Raw genomic sequence first — 14,644 nt, forward strand, 5'->3', positions numbered from 1 at the left:
AGCGCCTCCAGCTGGTTGTCAAGTGTGTAACCACGTAGCCTGTGTGTGTCATTTCAGATTCTCATCATAACCCCCAGGAAACTCACATGTATACACACATCCTTACAGAGAGGTTTATACAGACACAGATTTGCATTCTCACAGAACTGCCACATAAATGCACAGAGATACAGATGCGCACAAAGAAAGCTAGGTGCACGGTCACATATACAACCCTCCCCACAATGGCATAGACACACACAGGTATACCACACACATGTATGTATATGTGTATAAACAAAGAGAGACACAAAGCATGCACTCTCACACAGGGAAACACATCAAAATTCAAAGACTGGCAGTCATGAACTCCCAGAACACATATATGTGTGCACTCTAGCATACCGACAGGGGCACACATGCACACTTACAGTTGTACACAGCACACACACAGCTCACATGTGCACAAAATCAAGGCAGTGACTTTCACTGTGCTGTCACACAGAACAGAGGACCAAAGGGAAGTGGGGACCCCTGGGAGGCTTCAGTCTGACCTGAGTTCCAATTCTTTTTACTGTAACTGAGAGCAATGAGCATCTCTGAGAAAAGGTGAAGCAGAGTTTGGAGTCTTTCTAGAAGCCCATTTGCCGAGTGGGATGGGAGCTGCAGGGAGGACGTGCGGAGTCAGGGAGGTGTGCAGGGTCCTCATAAGCATGGCCTGAAGATAGGACACAGGAGACAGAGTGTGGTGGGCAGAGACCAGAGCTGAATTCTCTGGGAACTGTATTTGTAGGGCAGAGTTTCGCATCCATTAATGCTGCATGGGGAGGAAGCTGGCGGCTGTGTTTGGAGCTGGAAGTTCTGGGAGGGAAGAGGAAGTGTTGTGACTGGTTTGTTGAGAATAGGTCCTGGACATGGAAAGGGTTCTTGTTATTCTGCTGCTCTAGATTCTGAGGTAGTGCTTCCCACTCTGATAACATTCTCTGTCCTGACAAGGCTTCCTCAGAATGAATGAAAGCGCAGCCGGGTGACTAATTACAGAAATCTGCGCCATGTGTCCACAAGGTCCAAACAAAACAGTACACTCAGCCCTCACATGGACGGGCCTCCGCATAGGTGAGGCTGGGTGCCAGTCGGAGCAGGATATGCATGCTTTAGGAAGTCCAGGAGTGCACAGCACTATGGTGACCATGTAGCTGCTGCTGCTGACTGTGGGCCTGACTATCCTCTGGAGCACCTGCAGAGGAAAAGGGGCTTAGTGCCTCGTGCCGCTGTCTATAGTGCTGCCCTTTCTCCTGCCAGTCCTGACAGGGTGAGAGCCCGCAGAGCACTGAGGGTGGGATGTGGGGTCCTTGGGCCATGACTTTGGAGTAGGTGAGTGTCTGAGGTAACTGGTGGGGCGCATATGTATACTTCTGTAACATTTCCTCTTCAGGTGCTAGGCTGTGAACTCCAGCATTTATCAGCTCCCCATGGGGTGTGGCATCCTCAGGCAGAAGAAGTTATCTGATAGTCATCTGGCTCACCACTCTGCCACAGTGACCACTGCCTCGTCTGTTGTCCCATGGCTCCCAAGAACCTTCCTTTCAATTCATAGAATTGGGTCTTTCCAGAATTTATGCTCTAAATTAAAGTCTCATGCAGGGACATTTGCACAGACACAGCACTGCCTTTTGCAGAGGGCTGAGCATTGCTGAGAGGGAAGGTCAGGGGGAAAGGCCGTTCTAAGAGGTGTGTTTAGCAACTTACATCGTGTGTCTTCCTGAGAAGATGTGAGATGTTCAGCCATGCTCCCATGCCTTGTCACTGATAAATAGAGGTACTTGTTTGAGCCTTTCCTGTTTGTTGATGTCTTTGCTCTGGAATTCAATGTGCATCTGTGTCGTATGGGTTTCATGTCTGAGGCTGGTTTCCTGGCACCTCTAGATACAACTCCATTGAGTTGTTCGTCACAGTCATATACCCTACTCACTGATACACAGAGTTCTTTCTCCAATCAGCTAGCTGGCTAGCTTCTGCTCACACTCTTGGTCACCTTGGCCTGGGTGACCATTCTCTGTGCTTTTTCCATGAAACTCCTTGTCTTATCCTGCCTGTCCTCCATAAAACCAGAAAAGTCAGACATCCCAACTTTCAGCTTGGTCCTGGGTCACTATGTGGAGGAGACAATGAGGTCAAGAGTGTGTCGATCCTAGGAGTCTGGACCAAGGGGAAGTGGGTGCTCAGGTGGTGTGAAGGTCATGTGATAATATCCCTGATATCATTGTGTCAAGGTAGGGGCAGAGACCATACCGAATACTGATTGTCTTTGTGAGAACACTGATGAGTCTGGTCCTTGGAGGATTCTCCCTGACTGTAGGTGGATATTGGACCTGAACCCTAGTGTCAGTTGACAGGTAAGTAAGGTGCTTGTGACCATGAATGATCTCATAGTCTGTGGGTACTTGGTGGCTTCTTCTACTCATGACTGGTATATGCTGATCTCTGTTCTCCTTACCATACCTCCTCCTCTGGGTGGCTTTCTCAGATCCTTGTGTAGGACCTCCATAAAGACAGAGATCAGAGTACCTTCTTGTTTATCAGGAGACACCTACTTCAGCTTGCCTGCTCTGCTTGAAAGTGGTGGAGAGGATCCAATCATGACCAGGTCTCACGATGTCCTTCCAGAGCCTCAGGCCCCTCTTGTCTGCACTGAGATGCTACTGTAGCCCCTCCCAGCCTTTGTTCCCACTTCATCAGCAGCTTGAGAACACTTATGTCTCTTTTTGTCCCTGATTCAGTACTCAGAGATGCCTTCTTCTAGCTTTTAGGAAAGTGGTATATACTTTGTTGGGCAGGAAACATATATATTACATATTCCTGAAGAGAAGAAATCCAGTCCCTTGCCTTCCTTCAGGTTCATTATTAACTCTATTGGGAAGTTGGAGTTCAGGATGAAGATCATGTGAGTGCATATGTCTACATGCATCTATTCTTGGCTGCATTATCAAAGTCACCATTCACTGCACACATGATTCAGCTAGGTTTTCCATGTCAACATGGAAGCCTATAGTGTAGTCTGGGAAGTTCACCAGGTGATTCTGTAGCCTCAGAAAAGATGGTTATGGGTGTGGGATGGGATGGGACACTGAGCATGAATGTGTGAGGCTATGGTCATTTCTACTTAGGAATCATATAGGACCCTTCAAAATTTTACTGGTTTCTGTGGTAGTGAGAAGCCACGTATAGGTCTATGATCCTGTCATTTGGGCGGACCATTTGGAGCATTTGGGTGGGTTCTTGGCTCTTGGGAAATGGCCTGGTGTGTTCTAGGTGTCAGAATGTCCTTAACAGGGGTATGGACTGTTTATTGGTTCTATACCAGTCAGCTGCCCTTCTCCCTGTGTGACTTGGAGTGCACACAGGAAGGGGTTCAAAGTCATGGGCAACATGGGATACAAAGGGAATAAATTGTAATTAATAAAAATAAAAACAAAATATTATAACAATTAAAAAATTCCAACACACCTTTTTACAGATGTAGAAAGAGCAACCATTGACTTCATATGGAAAAAATAAAAGACCCAGGATAGCCAAAACAATTCAATACAATAAAGGAACTTCTGGTGGTGTCAACATCCCTGATCTCAAGCTATACTACAGAGCAATATTAATAAAAACTGAATGATACTGGCATAGATACAAACAGGTTGATCAATGGAAAAGAATTGAAGACCCAGAAAGAAGCTGACACTCCTATGGGCACCTGATTTTTTACAAAGAAGCCAAAACCATACAATGGAAAAAAGCGCATCTTCAACAAATGGTGCTGGTTGAACTGGATGTCTGCATGAAGAAAAATGCACATAGACCCATATTTATCTTCCTGCACAAAACTCAAGTCCAAGTGGATCAAAGCCATAAAACCAGAGATTCTAAACCTGTTAGAAGACAAAGTGGGGAAATGTGTGGAACTCATTGGCATAGGAGACAACTTCATTAATAGAACACCAACAGCACAGACTCTGGGATACATAATTAATAAAAGGGATCTCATGAATCTGAGAAGCTTCTGTAAGTCAAAGGACACTGTCAATAGAACAAAATGGCAGCCTACAGATTGGGAAAAGATCTTCACCAGCTCTACATCAGATAGATGGCCGATATCTAAAAATATACAAAGAACTTAAGAAATTAAACAGCAACAAATCAAATAATCCAATTTAAAAAATGGGGTATAGAGCTAAACTGATAATTCATAACAGAAGAATATCGAATGGCTGAGAAGCACTTAAAGAAATGTTCAGTGTCCTTAACCATCATAGAAATGCAAATCAAAAAAGACTCAGGGGCTGGGGAGATGCTTTAGAGGATAAGAGCATTGGGTGCGCTTCCAAAGGTCCTGAGTTCAATTCCCAGTAACAACATGGTGGCACATAACCACCTATAATGAGATTTGGCGCCCTCTTCTGGCCTACAGTCCTACATGCAAACAGAACACTGTATACATTAAAAAAAAAAAAAAAGACTCTTAAGATTCCATCTTACACCAGTCAGAATGGCTAAATTCAAAAACTCAAGTGACAACACATGCTGGTGAGGATGTGGAGAATGAGGAACATTCCTCCATTGTTGGTGAGGTTGCAAACTTGTAGAATCTCTCTGAAAATCATTCTGTTGCTTTTTCAGAAAATTGAGAACAATTTTACCTTAAGACCCAGCTATAGCACTCCTGGGCATATACCCAAAAGATGTTCCACCACACAACAATGACATTTGCTTAACTATGTTCATAGCAGTTTTATTCATAATAGCCAGAAACTGGAAACAACCCAGATGTCCCTCAACCGAAGAATGGATACAGAAATTGTGCTACATCTACACAGTGGAATTCATCTATTAAAAACAAAATCATGACATTTGCAGGCAAATGGATGGAACCAGAAAAGATCATCCTATGTGAGGTAACCCAGACCCAGAAAGATGCACATGGTGTGTACTCACTTATAAGTGGATATTAGACCTATAGCACAGGGTAACCATACTACAATCCACAGACCCAAAGAAGCTAAGTAACAAGGAGGGCCCAAGTAACAAGAAGGGGGCTAGAATGTCACTCAGAAGGGAAATAGAACAGACAGCATAAGGGGATGAAAAGAGGAAACTGGGCAGGAGATGGAATGTGGAAGGAAACAAAGGTGGAGAACAGATGTGGGGAGAACAGGGGTGGGAGGTGAGAGGGCTGGGAACAAGAAGGGAAACTGAGGTGGGGCATCTCTCTGTCAAGCTGGAGGCCTTGGGAGGATATGGGTGTGACTCTAGCTGAGACTCCTAACAGGGTGGCAGGGGACATGAACACCGAAGGGACCACCTCCTAGCCAGGCAGGACTAGTGGAAGGATGGGAACAACAACACACTGATAAAACCCGTGGTCCAGAAATTCCCCTGCCTACAAGAAGTGCAGGGATAAAGAGGGAACAAAGATTGAGGGAAAGTCCAACCAATAATTGGCCCAACCTGAGACACACCCCAAGGTAGAGAGCCAGCTCCTAACACTAATAATGGTACTCTACTATGCTTGCAGACAGGAGCCTAACCTGACTGTCATCTGGGAGGCTCCAGCCAGCAGCTGATTGAGACAATGCTGGGCCTTGCAGCTAAGCACAGGGCAGAGCTCAGCAGTCTTGTGGAAGCTTTGGAGAAAAGATGGAAGGACCTGGGAACAGGAACCTCACAAGAAGACCAACAGAGACAACTAACCCAGTCCCATGGGGGCCTTCAGAGACTGAGACATCACGTATGGAGCATGCATGGTCTGGACCTAGACCCTCTGCAGACACACAGCCGACAGGTGACCCTGCTAATGGAGGAGGGTGCACTGTTTCTAACAAGAACTCTATTGCCTGCTTTTGGATCACTTCCCCCTGGCAGGACTGCCTTGCCTGACCTCAGGGAGTGAAGTCATGCTCAGTCTAGATGTGATTTGATGTGCTGGGAAAGGTTGATAAGGGGGCGTGGGGTTGGAGGGAGGTTCCTCTTTTGAGGGGAGGGAAGAGAGAAGAAAGTGCATAAGGAGGGGAAGAGGTGACTTGGAGGAGAGGAGTGAAGGGTCACCCTTGGGTTGTAATGAAAAAAAGTGGGGAACAGAGCAAAACCAAGAATTGTCAACAGAGGATTCTCTAATGACTTAAAATTATTCAAAGAAATGCTCAATGTTCCTAGTCATCAGGGAAATGCAAATCAAAATGGGTCTGAGATTCCATCATACATCTGTCAGAATGGCTAAGACCAATAACTGAAGTGAAGCTCATGCTGGCGAGGATGAAGAACAAGGGGTACACTCTTCCATTGCTGGTGGGTGTATAAATTTGTACAACTACTGTGGAAATAGATCTGGAGCTTTCTCTGAAAATTGGAAATAATTCTACCTCAAGACCCAACTATACCACTTCTGTACATATGCACAAAATATTCTCCACCATACCACAGAAATACTTGGAGAACTATGTTCATAGCAGCTTTATTCATAATAGCCAGAATCTGTAAACAACCTTAATGTCCCTCACCAAAGAATAGATAAAGAAACTGTGGTACATTTACACAACGAAATACTACCCAGCTAATAAAAACAATGAAATCATGCAAATTTGCAGGCAAATGGATGGAACTAGGAGATTTCATCTTGAGGTAACCCAGACCCAGAAAAACACACAAGGGATGTACTCACTTATAAGAGGATATTATTCATATACTATAGGCTAACTGTTGTAATAAGTTATTAATATTTACTATGGGTTTATCTTCTAGTAACGCTGCTGTTAATCCTCAGCGGCTGTAAAACCAAATCACCACACAGAGACTGGGTTTTTAGTTAACCTAGAACACAATGCTGGGCAATATTTACTCCCTCCTAAACCTCCAAGCCCTCAGTTTCCTAACATTTAGATTTCCCACATTTTACTTGCTTTTTGTGAAATCTTAGGTCTGGTTCATGCTTTAAGACCTCCAAGCTCTCTCCTCCCGCTCTGCTCTCCTCATGCTCTCCTCTCCTCAAGCTCCTTCTCACCCCTTCCTGTTCTCTAGCTCCTCCCCTCTTTCCTGTCCTCTGGCTCCTCCCATTGTACAACATTGTATCTAGTTGCTTTATTTGTGTCCTGTTTACACAAGAGTTGAGACAGGATGCTTATAGTGAGTATCACAATGCAATATCCAGATTGAAACCAGAGAGTTGGGGGTGGGGAAATCAGCATTTGAATTAACAAGGGTAAGGCATATACATTTTAAAAGAACATTATACCAACATTTCCCCCTTTAAGTCCAATAAAAGGCTCCTTTTCTTTCAATACAATAATAATTATGAAATTATGAAAACTGTTAGGTAAGATCTACACGTGCAATGTCTAGTCCATGTGTATTTAGCACATGGAGAGGGTATCTTAGGAGAAAGTGTCTGATTATCCTATCTATCTTGACAAGTTTAAAGTTCTATACCTAAATTAACTTTTATCCTTATTGGTATTACCTATATAAAAAGATTTCTTAATTTCTAAACAACTTAATCTTAAATGTGGTACTGTAATTATTTGGTCTTCAACCCCATCAGAGACTTGAGAAGGAATAAAACTAGTTATGAGAGTAAATAGGAAGTGCGTGTTAGCAGTTTCCAAAAAAAAAAAAAATTGACAGACAGTTTGCTGCTGAACAGTCACCCATAACTCTCTATAACGTTGGAGCATCATCTCCAGCCTTCTGGCTCAGAATATTTTGACAGACATATACGTGAAGCAGGAACTTTTTAGGACTTGCTTACCCTGTCTTGGCAGAGTTCTGCAGTCGACTTGTCCTGCATTTAAGCTTGCCCATTCTAGGCAGAATTTGTCTGTTGTGAAGCGAGGGTATTTTCTTTACCCGAGTGGCTTGTTTGCCACATTTGAAGCCATCTCCATAAGGAGGTTCTTCGATGCTCATTATCTTCTTTCAGGTAGGCGGGGTGCTGCCAGGATATGTCTTGTCTCATTGTCAAAGAATCTTTAAAATAATAAGAACATTTTAAATGCATATTCTGTAGGTCTCTGAAGTTTTTGAAGACTACCTATCTTTATGAAATCGCTTTGTATACAAAATCATATCTATCTGTCAAACCTACGAGATATACTCCTGTGATAAATTAGACTAGTGTCTGAAATGACAAGAGTTGAGTAACTAATAATTTACTTGCATACCTAATATCCTAACCACCTTTTAATAATAGTTTAAAAGTATTGGAAGTAACCTTGACTTTCTATCAATATAGTAAAGCTTATACCAATGTATTAAAAATACTTATTTTTGCATCAATATGCAAAATCCTATACCAGAGTTAAAATTAACCTTATTTGTGAATAACAAATAAAACCTTAAGTTGAGTAGACTCAATAATCTACCCTTTTTCTATTTCTATAAAATATCCCTGTATATTCCTTGTTTCACTTTGAATAAGACCATTAATAATAAACATCTCCCAACGACAATAAAATTTTGTAGCCATATCAAACAACCAAAAACATACCCAACCCCCTTTATGGAAATTGGACGCCGTTCTCATGAGTTTCTTCTAGCTGACATTGTGGACATGTAGAAATCCTGTAGGGGACCCAAATAAAAATGGTTAATTAAGCAAGCAATAACATTTGTGGTCCAATAACATTTGAATGTTGAGAAATTTCAGGCTTAATAAAAGTCCTTTTTGGAACAGTCTAAAATGCTGGACCAGTTAAAATTAGTAGCTTTCTTCAAAGTTCTTTTGGGATCAGGCTTTGATGAGAAAACAGCAATTGAAGCAGTTGAGGCAGGAACAAGCAGAATGCTGGAACATGCAAGATGCTGGAACAGATGTGTCAATGTCTCAGCATGCTGAAGAATGAATCCTTCAGGTTTGATCCAGCATCTCTGGTGTCCAGTTCTTTTGTTCTGCAAACATATAATTTCTCACAAGCATTATAGAGTTCTAAAATTATAAATGTATGAGATGTGCAGGATGAAACTCAACTGTAAGCCATTTTAAATCTATATCAATTAAAAGGTTAGCATAATGCATTTTGAGGATATTATAGCCAAGGATTTATTGGCCAAGTATTGTTGAAGTTCTGGCTAGAGACATTTTTTTTTAATCTCTCAGTCAGTTTCAGAGTTGTTCCCATGTAAAGGGATCAGCAATATAAGGTACCATCTTATTGAACATACAATCATTACCATGTTGAAATCAAAACAAGGTTAGATAGATTAACATATCTTTTCCAGCTCTTGCGTTCCTGTTGTATTAGGCCAAATTGCTACCTATTTCCCCAGAGAAGCCTCCCAATAGAGAAACAGGCTGGTTGCCTTGAGCAATACAAAACACATGTTTTAAGGAAACTTTATATAAACTCCTTTTTAATTTAGAATATAAGCATACCGTAGGTATCTTGTACCTGTTTTGAGGTTTAGCCCTAGATTTTTATATATGTTGTAGCTATTTGTCCTATCCCCTTGTTTATGTAGAATGGGCAGTTATGCCTTTCTAGCCAAACTTTATTTAAACTCCCTCTTACCTTTAGCATTTAAGCATACCCTAGGCAACTTGTACCTGGGCTTTACATTGTTTGTGGCTATTTTTTTGGCTTGTCCCTTATTTATACAGGATGGGCAGTTATGCCTTTATAGCCAAACTTTTTATTTAAACTCCTTCTTACCTCTAGCATTTAAGCATACCCTAGGCATCTTGTACCTGGGCTTTACATTGATAGTGGCTACTTTTTGGCTTGCCCTCTTTTTAATATGGGATGGACAGTTTTGTTTTTTTAAACATATGAATATAATTTTTAAGTTTTTAGGACTAAACTAGGTTGGCATGTACTTTGCCATCTTTAAGCCTCTTGTGTCTTTTTTACATTAAGCATGACCAACATTTTTCCCCTGTGAAAATGTTTCACGTTTAAAAGGATAAGATAGTTTCCAGAGCAGTGTGACATTATCTTTCTTTATATAAACCTAAAAATTATGTGAATCCAACCTGTAGACCAGTAAGGACATAGCATCTATTACTAAGAAAAAAGAATTTACATGGTAACCATAAGGAAAATTTTGTCATTTTGAATCTTAGACTATCTCTTTAAGTGGCTAAACAGCAGGAGTTGCCATCCTGGCTTTTATTATGTAAATAAGCTTGATCCAGAACTCAGAGATCTGCCTGTTTCTTTTTACTTTGTGTTGGAAAGAAAGGCATGTGCCTTCACCAACTTGTTCAGATATATATAGTTTCAAATCAGTATATTTGTAACTCAAAGCCTTGAAATGAAAATCAAACAAAGAGACAAGAAATTTTTAAGTTTGGGGTCAGTTGTGCCAATTTACACTGTAACAATCAAAGCCTGGTTGGTTATTTTTGTTGATGTTTCAATAAATTGGTGGACCCTTACCAGAAAGAGCTGACAAATACCTTGCAGCCAGAGAGCTTTGAATTTTAGCCGTTATTAACCTAATTATTTGGATGAGTACTATTTTCTGTAACTTAGTACCCCAATCCTTGGCTTTTTCCCCATTTTCTCCTTGAACTTTCTTGGAGAAGGCATGGAGAAGAACCAACACCATTAAACATATTGCAACCAGATCCATAAATGTGACAGCCAAAATGAAGCCAAAAGATATTAAAACACCCTCTGCCATGGCAATTTTTTATTTTACATGCAGTTTAGGCCAAACTCTGTCTAGAGGTTTGTCTGCCTTCAGTTCCTTTCTTTCCTGCCATGGCTGTGGAGCTGAGCCAGTTAAGCCAGCCACAGTATAAAAGAGCCATGCTTAAACTGCAGCAGCAGCCAGTTTTGTTATGGAAGTTTCAGGTCTGCCCACAGGAGGCTGTCTTTTGTTCCTGGGCTGGTTTAAGGGCCTCTCTTAATGAGACAGTAACTGACCTGGGAGTTTTTAGATTTTAAATTTGGTTTGCATCACTGGGAGCTTATTCCCCCCTCCAAATTATGATAAAGTATGATTTAAAGGGTGTGGATTCTTAGATTAGTTGGGCGCCATTTGTTGTAATAAGTTATTAATATTTACTATGGGTTTATCTTCTAGTAACGCTGCTGTTAATCCTCAGTGGCTGTAAAACCAAATCACCACACAGAGACTGGGTTTTTAGTTGAGACAGGATGCTTATAGTGAGTATCACAATGCAATATCCAGATTGAAACCAGAGAGTTGGGGGTGGGGAAATCAGCATTTGAACAACAGCTAACCATTCTACAATCTACCCACCCAAAGATACTAAGTAACAAGGAGGGCCCAGGGAAGGATGCTTGGATCTCCCTCCAATGGTAAAATAAAATAGCCATCAGAAGTAGATGAAAAGAGAACTGGGTGGGAGAGGGGGTGCCAGGGGTACAAGGGTGGGGTCAGGTGGGAGGAGACCAGGTGTGGGAGGTGAAAGAGCTGGGAGAGAGAAGGGAAACCGAGGGTGGGGGGGCATCTCTGGGACAAGCTGGAGACAAGCAGGGGTAGGCTCCTGGGAGGACATGGGGTGACTTACCTGAGGCTTCTAGCAGCAGGGAATATGGAGACTGAAGGAGCCACCAGGTAGGACTTCAGATGGAGGGAGGATGACACCAATCCACTCACAAACCTTCAACCCAAAATTTACCCTGCCTGCAAGGTGTGCAGGGATAAAAATAGAGCAGTGATTGAGGGAACGGGCAACCAACGGCTGGCCCAACGTGACGTGAGACCCATCCCACAGGAGAGAGCCAACCCCTAACACTATGAACTTAGTCTGCCATGCTTGCAGACAGACTAGCATAACTGTCCTCTGAGGGACTCCATCTAGCAGGGGGCTGAAACAGATGCAGAGACCCACAGTCAATTATTATGCAGAGTTCAAAAAGTCTTGTGGAAAAATTGTGGGAAAGACAGAGGGACCTGGAGGGAACAAGAACTCCAAAAGCAGACCAAGAGAATCAACTAACTGAGGACCATGGAGGCTCACAGAGACTTAACCACCAACCAAAATCATGCATTGGCTGGACCAATGCATGTAAGGGGTCCCTTACACATATGTAGCTGATGGGCAGCTGGTCTTCATGAGGGTGCCCTAGCAAACAGAGCCTGGGCTGTCTCCAACATGGATTGTGTTGTCACTTTCTCCTAGCTGGGCTTTTTTGTCTTGCATCAGGGAAAGAAGATGTACTTAGTCATGATGCAACTTGAGGTGCCTCTGAAGGTTTTTAAGGGGCAGTTCCCCCTTTCTGAGAAGGGGTGGAAGGAAGGGGGGAGGGGGAGGAGGGGAGGGAGAGAGCTGTAATACGGGTATAAAGTGAACAAATAAATAAATTTTAAAAAGATCATGACCAAACACAAATTGAGAAAATAAGTGTAAAATAAAACTGTTATATCACATCCTCACTGTGTCAACACACTCCTCATGTACCCATTTTACTTACAGTAAACATAAAGTCCTTTGAGTGGCCTACAGCTCATCACTGTTTCTTCTACCCTCTCTCTACCTGACCTATGGCATCTTCCTCTCCTTCACCTCTCCTCCTGTCTTTTCCAGGCTCAGCCAAGTTCCCTCTGCCTCTTCCAAACCTTACAGGATGTTTCTCACACCTGGAGTCCTCTTCTACATTCTCATTCATGTCTCATTTTCTTCAGTTCCTTCAATTACATCTTTAAATGTCCTCTTTCTTTTCAGGTGACTCAGGCCATTTTATTGAATCTACCAAGTCTTTGTTCCTTCATTTCCTCTCCACCTTGTTCCATTTGGGGCTTCCTCATGGCATGGGCGACTATTGTAATAATATAATTAAATAATTATGAATGGAACACACAGTAGACTGAGGTGTAATAGTCCATACAATGAACCCTTAACATATGTGTAAGCAGAGCTAGAGACACTAACAGAGGGTTTCAGGATAACAGTGGTAGGAACCATTTTGTGGTAGAACCTCTTTCACTTGGTTGGTTCCAACATGGTGGAAAAAGTGTTTTATCCTAGGGTCTTGGCTAAGACATGGTCCTAGTTTTGTTTTTCGTTTCATTGGATCCTCCATAAGACAATCACCCCATCTGTACATGGGATGTTTTTTTCTTCCTACAAATGCATGTCTTTGATTTCCTTTTCTCCCCTCTCTGGTCCAGTTGCTGTTCCTTGCTCATCATGAGAATGGTGGTTTTGTTTAATTTTTGTTGCTTTGACAAAATGGACCCAATGAAAGTTGGGGGAGAAAAGGGTTTGTTTGTTTTTTTCTTAAAATTTACAGGTCACAATCTATGACAGGAGAAAGCCAAGGTAGGAACTCAAGTCATGCCCCTGACGGTGAGAATGGAAGCAGAATGCCGGGAGGGAGGCGTGCCACTCCCTGGCTTGCTCTCATGACTTGCCCAGCCGCTTTAGTACTCTACCTAGGACCACCTGTGCAGGGAAGGTCCTGGCAACAATGAGCTGTGTTGCCCCAAATTATTCTTTAATCAATAACACGCCTCACAGACTCGCTTACAGGCCAGTCAGGTGGAGGAAATCCCTCAGCTGAGGTTCCTTCTTCGCAATAAGGTTTAAGTTTGTGTCAAGCTGACAGAAAAACTAACCAGCTTGATGGAATGCTCAGCTTAATGCGCAAATGCATAATCACAGCTGTTTGTTTCTCATTTGTTCCCAAGCTGTCAGGTTGACATTATTACTAAAATATAAAACTGAAACAACTTTAGGTTCCCTAGTTTTTAAGAATTCCAACACTGTAAAAATATTAAATATTCTTCAAAAGGACAATGCCTCTTTCAAAGTCCAAAGTCTCTCAACTTTCAACTCTCGTAAAAAAACAAAAAACAAACAAACAAACAAAAAACAATTCTTCCCACCCAAAATATTTAAATACTTCTTACTCAAGAAGTGAAGAACCAGGGCATAGTCACAATCAAATCAAAATACATCTGAACTTCAGCAGTGTAAAAAAGTGGCTGATGTCTCAGACCCACTTATAAGTCTCTGATCTCCAAAAGACTTGGGCAGCTAGCTCCACTTTTCTGCCTCTGCCCTTTAGAAAACAAATATATCCTTTCATAGTCTCAGGATAGCCTCCACCTCACTTCTGCTGCTCTTTTTGGTAGTGATTACATATGATAACTGGTATATTCAAAGTCCTGGTGTTCCCATTGCACCTGAAACTACACCCCATCAATGTCCTCTGGTCTCTCTTAAGGGGCTCCAGCTCTGCCACATAATGCCAAGCCTCTCTTTGTCCTTTTCATACCTTCAAAACCAGGACCACCTTGGGGACTGGAGAGATGTCTTAGTGACTAGGAGCACTTGATGCTCTTGCAGAGGACTGGTGATTGATTCCCAGTTCCCACATGGAAGTTTAAAACCATGTCTAATTTCATTTCCAGGGGATCCTAAGCCCTGTTCTGATCTCTGTTGTTACCAAGCACTTACATGGTGCATAGACACATGAGCAGGCAAACCCTCCCAGGCAAAATGAAATGAATACATCTAATAAAACTTACATAAAGCCAGGACAGTGTGGGATTCTGTAACACGTTACTAAGTTCAGATGAAAGCCTGAGGTACAACCTTATGTCCCTCTGAACCGCAGCTTCTGTGTGCTGATCCTGAGAGAATAGTGAGCCCCAGTGATTCTGGTCTCTTCTCAATCACTGCTAGTTTCTCACCTCCCATTAAGCAGCA

The sequence above is a fragment of the Meriones unguiculatus genome, chromosome 8 (genome assembly GCF_030254825.1).
Source record: "Meriones unguiculatus strain TT.TT164.6M chromosome 8, Bangor_MerUng_6.1, whole genome shotgun sequence".
Taxonomy (NCBI): Eukaryota; Metazoa; Chordata; class Mammalia; order Rodentia; family Muridae; genus Meriones; species Meriones unguiculatus.